Here is a 15,960-nt window from a genome sequence, read left to right on the forward strand (position 1 = left end):
ACACTTAACAACAACAATATATTATATATTACATATTATATATTATACATTATCTATTTTATATATCATATATGTCATATGTTGTATGTTGTACTTTAAATGTTATATATATATATACATTATATGGGAGCTCTTGTGGGGTCATGCCTAAATTTTCTGACTGAAATACTCTGGTAATTCATTGCATGAGGCATTTGACGGTTAGCAGAAGGTTGGTGGTTCAAACCCACCAGCCAATCTGCAGGTGAAAGGTGAAACAATCTACTTCTGTAAAGATTTTCAGCCTTGGAAACCCTATGGGGTGGTTCTACTTTGTCCTACAGGGTCACTATGAGTTGTAGTAGACTCCATGGTAGTGAGGTTAGTGTTTGAAATAACTAATAGTATTTTCCTGTGCTTGCTGCCTTTTGTGTATTTTGGGGGAAGATAAATTTACAGGCAAGTCTGTGACTCATTTTAAAATTGGGTTGTTGATCTTTTCGTGGTTGAATTGTAGGAATTCTTTATATATTCTAGATATTACTATTGAAATCAAGAAGTGTGAATGCTCCAAATTTATTCTTTTTTTCAAGATTAGTTATTCTGGATCTCTGGATTTCCATATGAATTTGAGAATTAATTTTGCCATTTCCTCAGAAACACTGTTGGGAGTTTGGTAAAGATTGCATTAAATCTGTATATTGCTTAGAGAGTATTGTCATCTTATCAATATTAAGTAGCCCTACCATGAATATGGGGCAATCTACTTCCGTAGTGATACTGCCTTGGAAACCCAAGGAGGGGTCCCTATGAGTCAGGGCCTACTTGACAGCACATAACAACAATAACAACAATCATGAATACATGTTTTACCCATTTATGTAGATCTTTTTATTTCCTTCAGCAGCATTTTGTAGTTTTCAATAATAAAGTATTGACCCTCCTTGGTTAAATTTATTCCTAAGTGCTTTATTATTTTTGATACTACTGTAAATGAAATTGTTTTCTTAATTTCCTTTTGGAGCTGTTCATTACTAATGTAAAAATTATAACTAATTTTTGTGTTTTGATTTTGTATTCTTAAACTTTGCTGAATTCATTTATTAACTTTAACAGTTTTTTTTTCAGATTGCTTAATTGTCCAGGTAGCAGATCATGTCACCTGTAATGATAATTCTATTTTTCTTTCCAGTTTGGGTGCATTTTATTTTTTCTTCTTCTCTGGTTGCTGTGGCTAGAACATCCAGTACTTCGTTGAATATTTCGTGAAAGTGGGCATCTTTGTCTTGCTTCTGATCTTAGGTGAAAAGCTTTAAGTTTTACCATTGAGTATGAGGTTCATCCTGGCTTTCCCTATATGATCTTCATCACATTGAAGAAAACTTTGTACTCCTATATACTGGGTGTTTTTATCTTGAAATAGTATTTGATTTTAAAATTATATATATTAATATACATTATTATATAAATGCATATATATACATATACATAGGAGCTCTGGTAGCATAGTGCCTAAGGCACTTGACTGCTAACCAGAAGGCTGGCGGTTCAAACCCATCAGCCATTCCTCGGAAAGAAGGTTGGGCAATCTACTTCTGCAGTGATACTGCCTCGGCAAGCCAAGGAGGGGTCGCTATGAGTTGGGGCCGACTTGATAGCACATAATAACAACATACATATACATACACATGTATATATATATATAAATGTGGTGTATTACATTAATTGGTTTCCATATGTTGAACCACATTTGCATTCCTGGGATAAATCCCACTTTGTTATTATATATTATCCCTTTAATACACTGCTGAATTTAGTTCACTTTTTTTTCCCCCTTTTTGGAAGTTTTGTGTCTGTGTTGGTAAGAAATATTATTCTTTCATTTTCTTTTCTTGTAGACTCTGTCTGGCTTCAGTATCAGAGTAATGCTGGCCTCACAGAATGAGTTAAGGGGTGTTCGTTTTTCTACTTCTTTGATGACTTTGGAAAGTATTTGCTTTAAGGTTTTTTTTTTTTTTTTTCTTTTTTTGGTGGTATATGACTTTTTCCCCCAACTTTATTGTGGTGAAAACATACACCACAAGATATTTGCCAACATGACAACTTCCTTTTTTACAGCTCAGGAACATTGGTGACATTTTTTCATGTTGTGACATAATTATTGCTATCCTTTTTCAAAATATTCCACCACCATTAGGTTAATTTCAATGCCCCACAAACAAAAGTTTTTCTTTCCCCTTCACTTCTACCCTAGAAACTATTAATAATCTTTAGCTTATGTATATATTTATTTATTTATTTTTCTTCCCCCAACCTATCTAGGAGTTTTCCCTCACCTCCTCTCTTACCCACGGTAATCAACGAACAAATTTTCCTTCCGTACATAAACCTTTCCTTGAGATTTTACAATAGTGGAATAATACAGTATTTGTCTTCTGTGATTGACCTATTTCAGACAGCATGATGTCCTCCAAGTTCATCCACATTATGCAGTGTTTTGCAGATTCTAAATGGTTGTTTAGGGTTGCATAGTATTCTACTATGTATATGTATCACAGTCTGTTTATCCATTCCTCAGTGGATGAGTACTCAGGTTTCCATCTCTTTGCTATTGTGAATAGTGCTGTGATGAACATGGATGTACATGTATCTATTTGTGTAGATTGCTGAATCAAATGATATATCTATTTCCAACTTTTTAAGGAATTGCTGTACTTATTTCCACAGTGTTTGTATAATTTTACAGTCTCATCAGCAGTGTATGAGTGTCCAAATCTCTTTACATCCTTGTCAGTATTTGTTATTTTCTGTGTTGTTGACTTTTGCTGTTAATTTTGGGATAAGATGTCATCTTATGGTTGTTTAGATTTTCATCTTTCTGATGGCTAGTGATCACACACATTTCTTCATGTCTTTGTTGGCTGCCTTAATATCTTTTTTGAAGTGTCTGTTCATCTCTTCTGCCCATCTTTTAATTGGATTGTTTATCTGTTTGATGTTGAGGTGTTGAAGTTTTCTATAAACTTGGGAGATAAGACCTTTGTCTGCTATGACATTGCAAAATATTTTTCCCCAATCTGTAGGTTTTCTTTTCACTCTTTTGAAAAAATCCTTTATGCACATAATAATTTAATTTTTAGGTCTCAATCATGTAGTTTATCTTCTATTGTTTGTGCATCTTGGGTTCTGCTTGATAATCTATTTATGCCAAAAATTAGGGCTCCTAAGTTGCTCAATTTATTCTTTGATGAACTTTACATTTCTAGGCTTCACATTTAAATCTTTCACATTTAAGTTAAGCTTTTGTGTATGATGTGAAAGATTGATCTTGTTTCATTTTTCTGCAAATGTATATCCAATTTTCCAGCATCATTTGTTAAACAGACTATCTATTCCCCATTTAATGGATTTTGGACTTCGTCAAAGATCAGCTGATGGATCAGATTGATGGATTTTTTTTCTGGGTTTTCAGTTCTGTTCCACTGGTCTGTGTGTCATTGTACAAATACTGGGCTGTTATGACAACTGTGTCTGTATAGTAGGTTTTGAGATCTGGCAGGGTGAGAACTCCTGTTTTGTTCTTCTTCAGTAGTGCTTTGCTTATCTGAGGTCTCTTTCCTTTCCAAAAAAAAAAAAAAAAAAATAGTGATTGGTCTTTCTTTGTCTTTAAAGAATATTGATGGAATCTGTATTGGGATTGCATTGAATGTATAGATTGCTTTGAGTAATATTGATATTTTTACAATGTTCAATTTTCCTATCCATGAGCATGGTATGTTCTTCCACTTATGGAGATCTCTTACAACTTCTTGAAGTAATGTTTTGTAATTTTGTTTGTATAGGTCTTATGTGTTCCTGGTAAGATTTTTTACCAAGTACCTTATCTTTTTGGTAGTTATTGTAAATGGCATTGGTTTCTTTTTCAGAGACCTCTTTGCTGTTGTAGAGGAATCCAACTGATTTTTGTATGTTAATCTTGTATCTTGTCACTATGCTAAATCTTTCAATAAGTTGCAGTAGTTTTCTTGCTGAGTCTCTTGGGTTTTCTCTAGATAGAGTCGTATCATCTGCAAATAATGATAGTTTTACTTTTTACCATTTTGGATGCCTTTGATTTCCTTTTCTTGTCTTATTGACCTGGCTAGGACTTCCAATACAATGTTGAACAGAAGAGATAGAGGACATATTTGTCTGATTCCTGTTCTCAAGGGGAATAGTTTCAGTCTCTCTCCAATTAGAATAATATCGGCTATTAGTTGTGCATATACACCTTTTATTATGCTGAGGAATTTCCCTTCTATTCATATTTTTCAGAAAGATTTTATCAGGAATGAGTATTGGGTTTTATCAAATGTTTCTTTTGTATCTGTTGATATGATCTTGTGATTCTTTTCTTTTATTTTACTTACATGATGGATTATGTTGATTGTTCTTCTAATGTTGAATCATCCTTGTGTACATCTATTTGTCTTTTTAATGTTGTTAAAGTTTGCTTTATGTATTTTGGTACTCTTCCATTAGGTGTGTAGATATTTATTATAGTTATGTTCTCTCTTTCAACTGATCCTTTAATCATTATATAATGTCCTTTCTTATCTCTTATTATCATTTTTGTCTTAAAATCAAACTTTCAGAAATTAATACTGCCACTCCTGCCTTATTTTTGGTTGCCATTTGCTTGGTATGTCTTTTTCCAACCTTTGATTTTTAGTCTATTTTTGTCTGTGTCTAAGGTGAGTGTCTTGTAGACAGAATATTGATGGGTAATGTTTTCTTGTTTGCAACTCTCTGTCTTTTGAGTGGTGCATTTAATTCATTCACATTCAGTATAATTATCAACATGTATGAATTTATTCATGTCATTTTTTGTGTGTGTTTTTTCAAAATGTTGCTGATTTCTTTGTTACATATAATTTCCTGTGCTGAGCTCATTTTGTTTATAAATTGTGTTATCATTTTCTTCATTGCTATTGTTTTAGTATTTTCTAAATATTTGTGTTTGTCCTCTTTTTTGTTTTAATATTAAGGTTTATTATTTTTCTTTGATTTTACCCTGTAATTTATAATTTTCCTTCCAAGTTTAAAACAGTCTTTTCTATCTCACAATTGTCCTGACTTCCTCACCATTTAGAATTTCTGTAACTACACTACTTATTCCCCCTTTTTGGATTGTAGTTGCTCTCATTTACCAATTGATGTCTCTGATTCCTGTTTATAGTCTTGTAAGCTTATTTTACTTTGGATATGTCTGTGACTGGGTTGGTGTCTTAGTTATATCATCATGTGTGTTAATTATCCATTGTTCTTTGCTGTCATTGGTTCTCTATCTGAGGGACTCCCTTTAGCATCTTTTGTAAGGTTGGTCTGTATTTAACAAATTCCCTTAAATTCTGCTTATCCAGAAATCTCCTAATTTCACCCTCATATTTGAGGGACAATTTTGCTGTGTATGTAATTCTTGGTTGGATTTTTTTTTTTTCTTTCAGGGTTTTATATATTTCATCCTACTGCGTTTTCTTGGCATGGTTTCTGCCAAGAAATCAGAGCTTCATCTTATTGGTTGTGCTTTGTATGTATCTTTGGATACATACCCTGTGGAGATGGGGTATGGCCAGACTCCTGTTCACCAAGAGGGTGTGGGGCATGAGTAAGAAGTGTAGTATTGCACCTTTCCAGTCATCAGTCCCCAACCCATGCTGTCTCAGCAAGCAGAGCCTACACAGCCTACTTCTCAGTCAATGTCCAGGTAAGAACACCACCCACACACATTCATAATGGCTTCACCCTCCACCTGCAAACATTAAAAATGACTGCTCCCTCAGGACAGCCACCAACAGTCCACAGGTTTGCCTGTCTCCCTCCTCACTGTTCTCTCTTCTGGTGATCAGGCATCAATTCAGTCCCTGCCCATGCAGTCCTTGGTGAACAAAGCAGAACAAATAGCTATTGGAAAATATTCAAAATGGCTTTGCCCTCAGGTCAGCTGGAAGTCTATTGCTCCATTTGTCTCTGTACTCACAGTTACATCTGTGTTCTTCTATTAGTTTGTATGTAATCCACTTATTTATTAGTGGCATAGTGGATAAGGCACTTAACTTCAAACCTACCATCTGTTCCACAGAAGGAAGACTGGGTGATCTATTTCTGTAAAGATTTACAAACTTGGGAACTCACTGGGGGTCTCTTTGAGTCAGAAATGACTCAAAGACAGTGATCCATGCCCCCACCCCAAAGCTTAGGGTTTCAGGATCATCCTCTGTTTTGGCTTCTCATTGCTTTGTTGAAGAGGGTCTGTGTAGCTTGCCTACCTATTCCACCATCTTGCCAAAACTCCGTTTCCTTTCATTCTTTAAATGTTTAGTAGAATTCATCAGTGAAGCCATCTTGCACCAAGCTTTTCTTTGTGGAGAGATTTTTATTATTGATTTAATATTTCTAATGGCTATAGGTCTATTCAGATTTTCTATTTATTCTTGAGTCAGTTTGGTAGTGTGTGTTTTCAGAAATATGTCCATTTTATCTGGGTTACGCAGTTTGATAGCATACAATTGTTCATAGTATTTTTTATATCCTTTTATTTCTGTAAAGTCAGTAGTAGTGTCCTCTTTTTCATTTCTATTTTAATAATTTGAGTCTTTCTTCTTTTCTTAGTATATCTAAAAATTTGTCAATTTTGTTGATCTTTCCAAATAACCAATTTTTGGTTTTGTAGATTTTTTGTATTGTTTTTCTATTCTCTGTTTAATCTCTTCTCTAATCATTTTTATTTCCTCCATTTTTCTATCTTTGAATTAGTTTGCTCTTCTTTTTCTAGTTGCATCATTGTTTTTGTTTTCTTTTTTTTTTTTTTTACTTTTATGTAATGTTCTGTAATTAATTAATTACATGATATTCTGTAATGATGTTTACCTGTGTTTTATTGACTATGAACATTTATTCAACTGTGTGGATCCCAACAAATTATGGGTAACATTATGAAGAATGGGAATTCCAGAACATTTAATTGTGCTCATGAGTAACCTGGACATAGACAAAGATGCAGTTATTTGAAGAGAACAAAGAGATACTGCATGGTTTAAAATCAGGAAGGTTGTGTGTCAGAGTTTTATCCTTTCATATATTTTTATCTATATGCTGAGCAAATAATCTGAGAACCTGGACTACATAAAGAATAATGTGGCATCAAGACTGGAGAAAGACTCATTAATTACCTGAAATATAGAAATGACACAACCTGGATTGCTGAAAGTAAAAAGGACTTGGAGCACTTACTGATGAAGATCAAAGCCTGTAGTTTTTAATGAATTACACCTCAACATAAAGAAAATAAAAATCCTCAAACTGGGCCAGTAAACATCATGATAAACATCATGATAAAAGGAGAAAAGATGAAAGTTGTCAAGGGTTTCATATTCCTTGGATACACAATCAATGTCCACAAAAGCTGTAGTTGAGAAATTAAACAACACATTATATGGGGCAAATCTCCTGGAAAAGATCTCTTTGAAGTATTTAAATCAAAGATGCCATTTTGAGGACTAAGATGCGCCTGACCCAAGCCATGGTATTTTCAATCACCTGACAAGCATGTGAAAGCTGGACAATGAATAAAGAAGACAGAAGAAGTGATATCTTTGAATAATGGTGTTAATGGAGTAAGTTAAATATACTAAAAGAATGAATAAATGTCTTTGAAGAAGTATATCCAAAATGCCCCTTAGAAGTGAAGATGGTGAGATGTCATCTCACATATTATGGACATGTTATCAGGAGGGACAAGTTCCTGGAGAAGGACATCATACTTGGTAAAGTAGAAGGTCAATGAAAAAGAAGTCACTCAATGAGATGGATTGACACAGTGACTGGAACAAGGAACTGAAACACAGCAACAATTGTGAGGATGATGCAGGACCGAGCAGTGTTTTGTTCTGTTCTACATAGGGTCACAATGAGTTGAAAAGGCCTCAACAGTTAATAACAACAAGTGCTGAATGTTTTTTTTTTTTTTTTTTTCCTGAAATGGGGAGCATAAGAAGAGTAGTTTTGGGGTAGGAATCAAGAATTTGGCTCTGTACTCTTCAAGTTAGTGATGCCTATTGCACATCCAGTTGGAAATGTCAAATAAGAAGTTGGAAACGGAACACTAGAGTTTAGGGAAAATATTGGACTGTGTGCGCATGAGCATACAGAAGATATTTAAAGCCACAGAGCTAGATGAAATGAAAGAATATTTGATTAGAGAAATCCAAAGATTAATCCTGAAATATGTTCAAATTATTTAATAAGAATTGATTTTCTAAATATGTGGGTTATAAAGAAGTTAAGCACATTATAGCCAGAAAATTAGTGATGATAGGAAAGGCTGTTAATCATATCATAGAACTAAGCTATCTAATCCAAGATCTGCTGATAACTGAATCCATGGTCTTGCGCTCTTTGGCTTTCTCCATGGGCTTTAGTTCCATGATCTACAGTTTAAAACAATAAAGCCCTATTGTTAGAGCAGGAAGAATAAAAGACAAGACTAAAACAATTACTACAGTTCTGAGATTTGTTGGTGCTCTGACAGGCAAGCTACTAGTTTAGCAATAATTGAGCTACATTGAGGATATCTGGTGGTGCAGTGCCTAAGGCATTTGACTGATAACCAGAAGGCTGGCAGTTCAAACCCCCCAGCCACTCCTCAGAAGGAAGATGGGGCAATCTATTTCCATAGTGATACCACTTGGGAAACCCAAGGAGAGGTTGCTATGAATCGGATCCAACTCGACGGCTGTGTTTTTTCTTTTTTTTTTTAATAACATAGTCAGAGATGGCTGGTTTTAAAAACCAGAAGCCCTCTGAAACTAGGTTGAGAATAAGAAAGAATTAATTGGAAGGTCCAGGATATCTCACAGAAACTAAGGATAGGGAGTTCTCCCAAGGTTTCTAAGGGACAGAATAAGGAAATTAAAGGCTGTTGTTCTCCATCCTGGTTCCTGTACTTTAATTACATGTAGTCTGTCCCAACCCCACCAATATGGCACATTGAACTTCTGGGATATGTAAACTAGCAAGCCCAAATGTTCATAGATAATTGATCCTGTCTTCTATGTCCCAATTTCAAATTCCTGGGAGATTCTGATTTGCTCTGTCTAACCTCTATATTGGTGTTCTTTCAATGACTTTCTCACCCCTATTCTAGTTAGCAGTGGCCAGTGAGGGGATGGGTTCATGCAATATTAATGTGCTTGAAGGATTTTAATCTTAAGGTTAGGGATTTCAGATATATCTTATAGTCTAAGAGTAAAGGTTCCCTCAAAGGGATCTAATCTTAAAAAAAATGAAAAAAAAAATCTATATTTAGTTTCCATTATTTATTTTAAACTATTCCTTAAATTCTTGGAAAACACTCTTGAGTACACTCCATCTAAATTGAATTTGAGTTTTGATCCTCCCCCAGCACCACCCACATACAAATGTTGTTATTATGCAACAGAAAATATGAAAGTGATGTAATTCTACACTTTCCATTTTCTGGAATGCTCAAACATCAGTGAGTTTCCAAATATTTTGGTTTGTGTATATAATTTCCTTGATTTTTTTTTTTTTTTTTTTTACATCTTTCATCAATACCATATGCTACATGAGTTAAAACCACTAAGAAAAATACCATTTCTGGTTTCCTCACAAGTACACATAATAGAAATTTCTCATGGAACTAAAAGTGCATTTTGACTGGTTTATTAACTATTCTTTAAAAATCCCTTCTTGGCATTTTGATTAATTTCTAATAAATTATATTTTATTATATATAATTAAAAGTCATTAATATTTCTTAGAAAGAAATTAAATACCACTTTATCATCTTTTAAAATTTCATAAAATTACAAAGAGGATCTAAACTTACAAGACAAAGAAAATAAACACAAGGAAAATATTTTCCTTAATTCTGTATGTGTTGAAAATACTTGTTGATTTCACAACACTGATAATTTATTTTCATACTAATAACAGATTTTATAAGTCAATATTTCCTTAGGGAAATATTTGTTGTGTTTGTAAAACTTAAAAATAAAACCTGTTACAAAAACAATGTTATGAACTTGAACAGAAACAATCTTTGTGAAAGCCAAATTTTCTTACCAAGCCTTCCTATTTAAAATTCAAGGTGTCATTATATCCTGTTACTCCCCTAATACTCTAATTACCCTTCTTGGCAAACTCTTTATGTTCTTCCTACCTTCCTCACAGTTGGAATGTCCAAAGACATAATCCTTTTATCTCTACTTTAGCTCCATCCATTCTTGGCACTTCAATAACAACCATTCTTTTATTCAAATTAAGCCATCATTTGTTCAAAAAATAGTAAACATCTACTATTTTTAAAGTGCTATTCCAAATACTTTGAAGATTTGAAAACAAATTATTATGGATACAATCTTCTTGAGTGGCACAAATTGTTAATTGTTCAATTACTGTCTCAAAAGTTGTCACTTGAATTGGCCCAAAGGCATAAGAAGACAGAGATGGTGATCTGCTTCCAATAGGTCTCGGGCTTGAACATCCGACTGAGCAATTCTACTGTGCACATATATTTTTGCTATGCATTGGAAACAACAGCAAACTATCTTCTAGGTACTTATAGCTTCCAGATAAGATTGTACCATACATTAGTAAGTATAACAGAAAATAAAGAGATACATGCTGTCACAATGTATGGCTAAAATGCTATCAGGAAAAGGGAGAATTTTCTCTGAAAGTTTTATACTCTCTAGATATAACCGAATGTTCTGTCAACTTGACAGTCCTTCAATCATCATGAATTAATTACATTCTTTGAAGAGCCCTTTCTAAGATAGTCCCAGTTTTCTCAATAATAACAATAAGAATAACCACAATAATAATAATAATAATGCCAGCTAGCATTTAGCATCATTCACAAATTTCCAGGCAATTTTTCATCACTCTGTACTAATTCTCTCTTCACAACTTCCCTACCAAGTAAATATTTTTATGTTCCCATTTCACAGATGATAAAATTGAAGGAAATTCCCAGGGTTATGTAACCAATGAGTGACAGAATCAGGATTCTGCAAGTAAGTGGTGTTATTATTAGGTGCCATCAGTCAATTCAGACTCTTAACGACCTTCTATACACTTCCTGAACTTCCTGAACAAAACACTTCCAGGCCTGCGCCATACTCACCTTTTTTACTATGCTTGAGCCTATCGTTGCAGCCACTGTGTCAATTCACCTTATTGAGGGTCTTCCTCTTTTTTTGCTCACCCCTCATCCACTTTAAAAAGCATGATATCCTTCTCCAAGGACTGGTCTCTTCTGACAACATGACAAAAGTATGAGAATTAAACTCTCCCCAACTTCACTTGCAAGGAACATTCTTGCTGTATTTCATGTTACATGTTTATTCTTCTGGCAGTCCGTGGTATAGTCAATATTCTTCTTCAACACCATAATTCAAATGCATCAATTCTTCTTCAGTCTTCCTTATTCATTGTCCAGTTTTTGTATGTATTATGAGGTGACTGAAAATATCAGGGCTTGGGTCAGGAGCTTAGTCTTCAAAGTGACATCTTTGCTCTTTAACACTTTCAAGAATTCTTTTGCACTAGAGTTACCCAATGCATTACATCATTTGATTTCTCAACTGCTGCTTCCATGGGCATTGATTGTGGATAGAAGTAAAATGGAATCTTTGACAACTTCAGCCTTTTCTCCATTTATTTTGCTGTTACTATGAGTCCAGTACCCCAAGTTCTTAACATTGTATTGCATATACTGCATAAAAGTTTCCCTTGAGTTGATTCCAGCAGTGTCAGTGTAGAACTGTGCTCCACAGCATTTTCAATCGCTAATTTTCAGAAGTAGATAGTCTTTCTTCCAAGGTAGATGGACTCATCCTTCCCTCCAATTGTTTGATTAGCTGCCAAGTACATTATTGTTTTACAGCCACCAAACTTATCTGTACCTATTTTATTCTCTATCAATCAGTCAACTGGCTTCTGTTCTTTTATAAAGATTGAAGTGTCCTGATAGAAGTTCCTTTTGCTTTAGTCTTTTTCATCTCAAAAGTTTTATGTGTCTTTATCTTTCATCTCACTCCATGGACAATGTTTGTTGTTTTATTTGGTTGCAAATCCTTGTCCTCATGGCCTTTTGTCTTTTTCTTACCTGCTTTAATATATGATTTCATTTGTGTCTTTACTTAAATTTCACTTCACAAAACCTTTTCTGATTTCCAATTGTTCTAGTCATCCTTCCTTCTGAGTTCCCTAAGCACTGTCTCATATTATTTGACTATTCTTGTGATAATTTTGCCTTCTAATGCACTCTGTATCCTTTGAGGAAAAGAGTAATTTCTTGATAATTTTCTTTCTCTATAGCATTGGAACAATATATTAATCCATTAATATTTTGAAAACAAAATTCTGAAACTTTTAGTTGTCTTTTAAAATGACAGAACTTAAGATCTTGAGTGCTGGTTTTAAGGGTTCATGTTATCCATTCATTGGGTTCAAATAGATTCATATTTAGTCACTCTAATATTTAGCTTTTTGTTGTTTTGTCCTGAAAATTGCTTAGAGTGAAATATACTCACTTATGTTTAAGAATTCATAAAGAGTAGTTTTTTGCTTACATAAACTTCTGGACATTTTAAAGCTTTGTGTCCATTGGAATATTACAATATTAGTTAAACTATCAACATCAATCAAACTATTTGATTTAGTGTTTAACATATCTTGGAAAGATTTATTATCTTTGAAATCATAATCAGAATTGTTATAATAGTTATCCCATTTATGAACATCTTCTCTTCTTTGTTGATGTTTCTTCAGAAATTTTTGTTTTATAAGCCAATACATTCATTTTCTGTGGAGATTCTGTTCAAGGTGTACAAGTACAAAATTTCCCTAAAGGGCTGAGAAGTGAGGCTAAAAGTGACAAAAGAAATGAAAAAGAAAACTTTTTTAGTATTTTTTATTCTCATTTGAGTCTTGTAAAACATGTTATTTAATCATAAGACATACACAGGAACAAAATTTTAGTGTAAAAGAATATTTTGTTTTTCATTTATCTCTATTTAAATATTCTGAATGACAAAACATTTCAACAAAATGTTTTCCCCAATTTATGGCATCTTGCCTAAATGTCTTGTTTGTCTTTTTTGTATATTGTTGTCTATTCTAGATTTTTAGTCATTTATTTCATATCTTTTGTAAACAAGTAACTAGCTGCTGAATCTTCAAACTAATCACCAGTAGCCTAAGTAAAAACAAAAAAAAAAAAAAAAAAAGAGAGAGATAAAGAAAAACAGTATTCTCGTGGGTACATCCTTCTTCTCTGGGGAAGGCAATGTCCCCTGTTAGGGAGGAAAGCTGAACAAAGATGAAGATGAATAATCAGATTGTTAGGGTAGAGTAGGGTTTAACAGCTGGTACAAAATAAACAAGCTGCAGGTATTGAAAAAGCCCAAATTTCCAGTTCGTTTCCTTTTTGCAAAATTTTTGGCTCCTGTGTCCTTTATTCAAATGGACTCATGCCTAGCAGAGAAGATTCTTGGCTATATTTTTGTTGAATAACTATAGGAAATGAGTTGAGAAACTTGACAGGAGCAGCTTGAGGTATTTGATGAATAATAGAGAACGTTCACCATTCATGTGTCTGACTAGGACAGAATAAGAAGTATTAGGAACTTGGAAAAAAGGAAAGATTGATTCAAAAATAATGCACTGTTCTAACCCACTGGCAAATACGGTTCTTTCTAAAGCACTGCTGACAGATCATATAAGCAGAGAGTTTAAATTAGGTTTCCTTAGGCTTATTTCAACAGTCTTTCCTGTTGTTTGTTACTTGCTACTTGCTTCATTTCATTGAAAATAAAAATACATGAAGAGAAACAAACACCTAGCACAGACGGGACTAGCATTTTGAGGGTATATTTCTCAGGAATGTGAGGTACTATTCATTTGCATTCTCACCTTATGAAGAGTGATTTAGTTAACTCCTTCGGCCTTCATAGTTCTGTTACCCTTTGACTAGAAAAGTAATATAAATATAAAATATAATTTATAAAGTATAAAGTAAATCAATCATTTTAGCAACCCTCTGATTATATAGCAAATATTTAAAATCATATGTAATGCTTTCTTCTCATGTACATGTAGAAAAAAAGTTAAGTACATGCTTAGAGTAGCTTGACTTAAATTGCTTTTATACTATGTTCTATATGTTGACTTCATAGGCAGTCACTGAAAGAATTTTTAACATCTGGCACTTACTCAAAGGAAATAAGGAAGTTGATCCTAAATAATAAAAGGAAAATAAGCTTGAGTTGACTTCGCTGATACTTAATTCCTTCATTAATAAAATGAGCTGTTTGACTATATGTACTGCAAAATATCTTCCAGCCCTAATAGTCTTTTTAAATTACTTTTGACGAATACATTTTTCCAAACTCATTCATTAATTTATTCACTTGAAGCCTATTTTTCTGGTTTCCACTAGAGTCAGAGAGTATGTATTATCATTGCAGATTCATCCCCCTGGGCTGGGTGAGTGTTGGCAAAGAAAACAGAGATTTAATAAAATTCAGAACATGAGGTAGAGTATTATTTACTATCTTGTTTATTTTAGCATGGGGATCTTTTTAGCTTAAAAATTTCAGTCACTGTGCAGTTTCATCTCTATTTTTACTTAAACTCTGAGAAACTTTCAACATGACTGACTCATCACACATTTTAAAATATACATACTCAAAATTGATTGCCTGCCTGTCAGACCTGACTCCTTGGGTTTCTGAGGTGGTACCTCTACGAAAGTAGATTGCCCAGTCTTCCTTCTGAGGAGTGGCTGGTGGTTTTGAATCACTGGCCTTCTGGTTAGCAGTCAAATGCCTTAGGCACTCTGCCACCAGAGCTCACCCAATATATACATACATGTGTATAAAAACAAAACCAGGGTCTGGAGACTTCAACTCATGAGGATCTTTTGAGTGTCAGAGTAGAACTGTGCTGTGTAGTTTTAGTGGCTGATATGTCAGAAGAAAATCACCAGGCCTTTCTTCCATGATGCCTCTGGGTAGACAGAACTGCCCACATTTCAGTAGGCAGCCAAGTGCATTAACCGTTTGCACCAACACTGTCCTTTTTTCTGTCACTACCCTCCTGGCTTTCCTTGTATCTCTCAACCTGTTTATTCTCAGCATCCTTAATTTGCTCCTCTTCCATCTGTTGTTATTCTCATCTAAGTCGTCTTCTCTTCTTTGTTTTCTCTCCCATGAACATGATGTCCGTGCTTGAAGTTTCAATTATCATGTTAACATAAACCCAAATCAATATCCTGAACCCAAGTTCTTTTTTCAGAGTCAAACCAGTGTATCAACTGCCTAGCACACAGCTCTATTACTTATTTCAGAGACACTTAAAACTCACTGTATGCAAAACCACTACCCAACCTGCTCTTACCCAGTGTTTTGATAGTGAATTTCAACATCAACCATTCAGTCCCAAAGACACTCATCAAAGATGCTAGCTTCTACCTTAACTTCATCCATATTAAAGCAGCCACCATGTACATTTGTACCTCCAGAAACATGTCTCAGACCTGTCAGTTTATTTGTTTCTCCCACATCCAGTGTTACCCCTACATCCAAGTAACCATTATTTTTCAATTATATCTTGTTCCTAGTCCTTCCTCTTGAAATCCATTCTTTACCCCTCCAGCTTCAATCTATACCAGGCAGTGATTCTACCAAAATGCAAATGTTATCATATGACTCTCTTACTTAATCCCCATTAGTTGCCTTCTTTAACCCTTGTTGTTGTTGTTATGTTCTGTCAAGTCAGGCACGACTCAGAGCAACCCCTCCTTGGGTTTCCAAGGCAGTGTCACTCCAGAAGTAGTATTGCCCCATCTTCCTTCCAAGGAGTGGCTGGTGGGTTTGAACCTCCAGCCTTCTGGTTAGCAGTCAAGTGCCTTAG

The sequence above is a fragment of the Orycteropus afer genome, unplaced genomic scaffold, assembly GCF_000298275.1.
Source record: "Orycteropus afer afer isolate SDZICR_OR568_19922 unplaced genomic scaffold, OryAfe1.0 scaffold00357, whole genome shotgun sequence".
Classification (NCBI taxonomy): Eukaryota; Metazoa; Chordata; class Mammalia; order Tubulidentata; family Orycteropodidae; genus Orycteropus; species Orycteropus afer.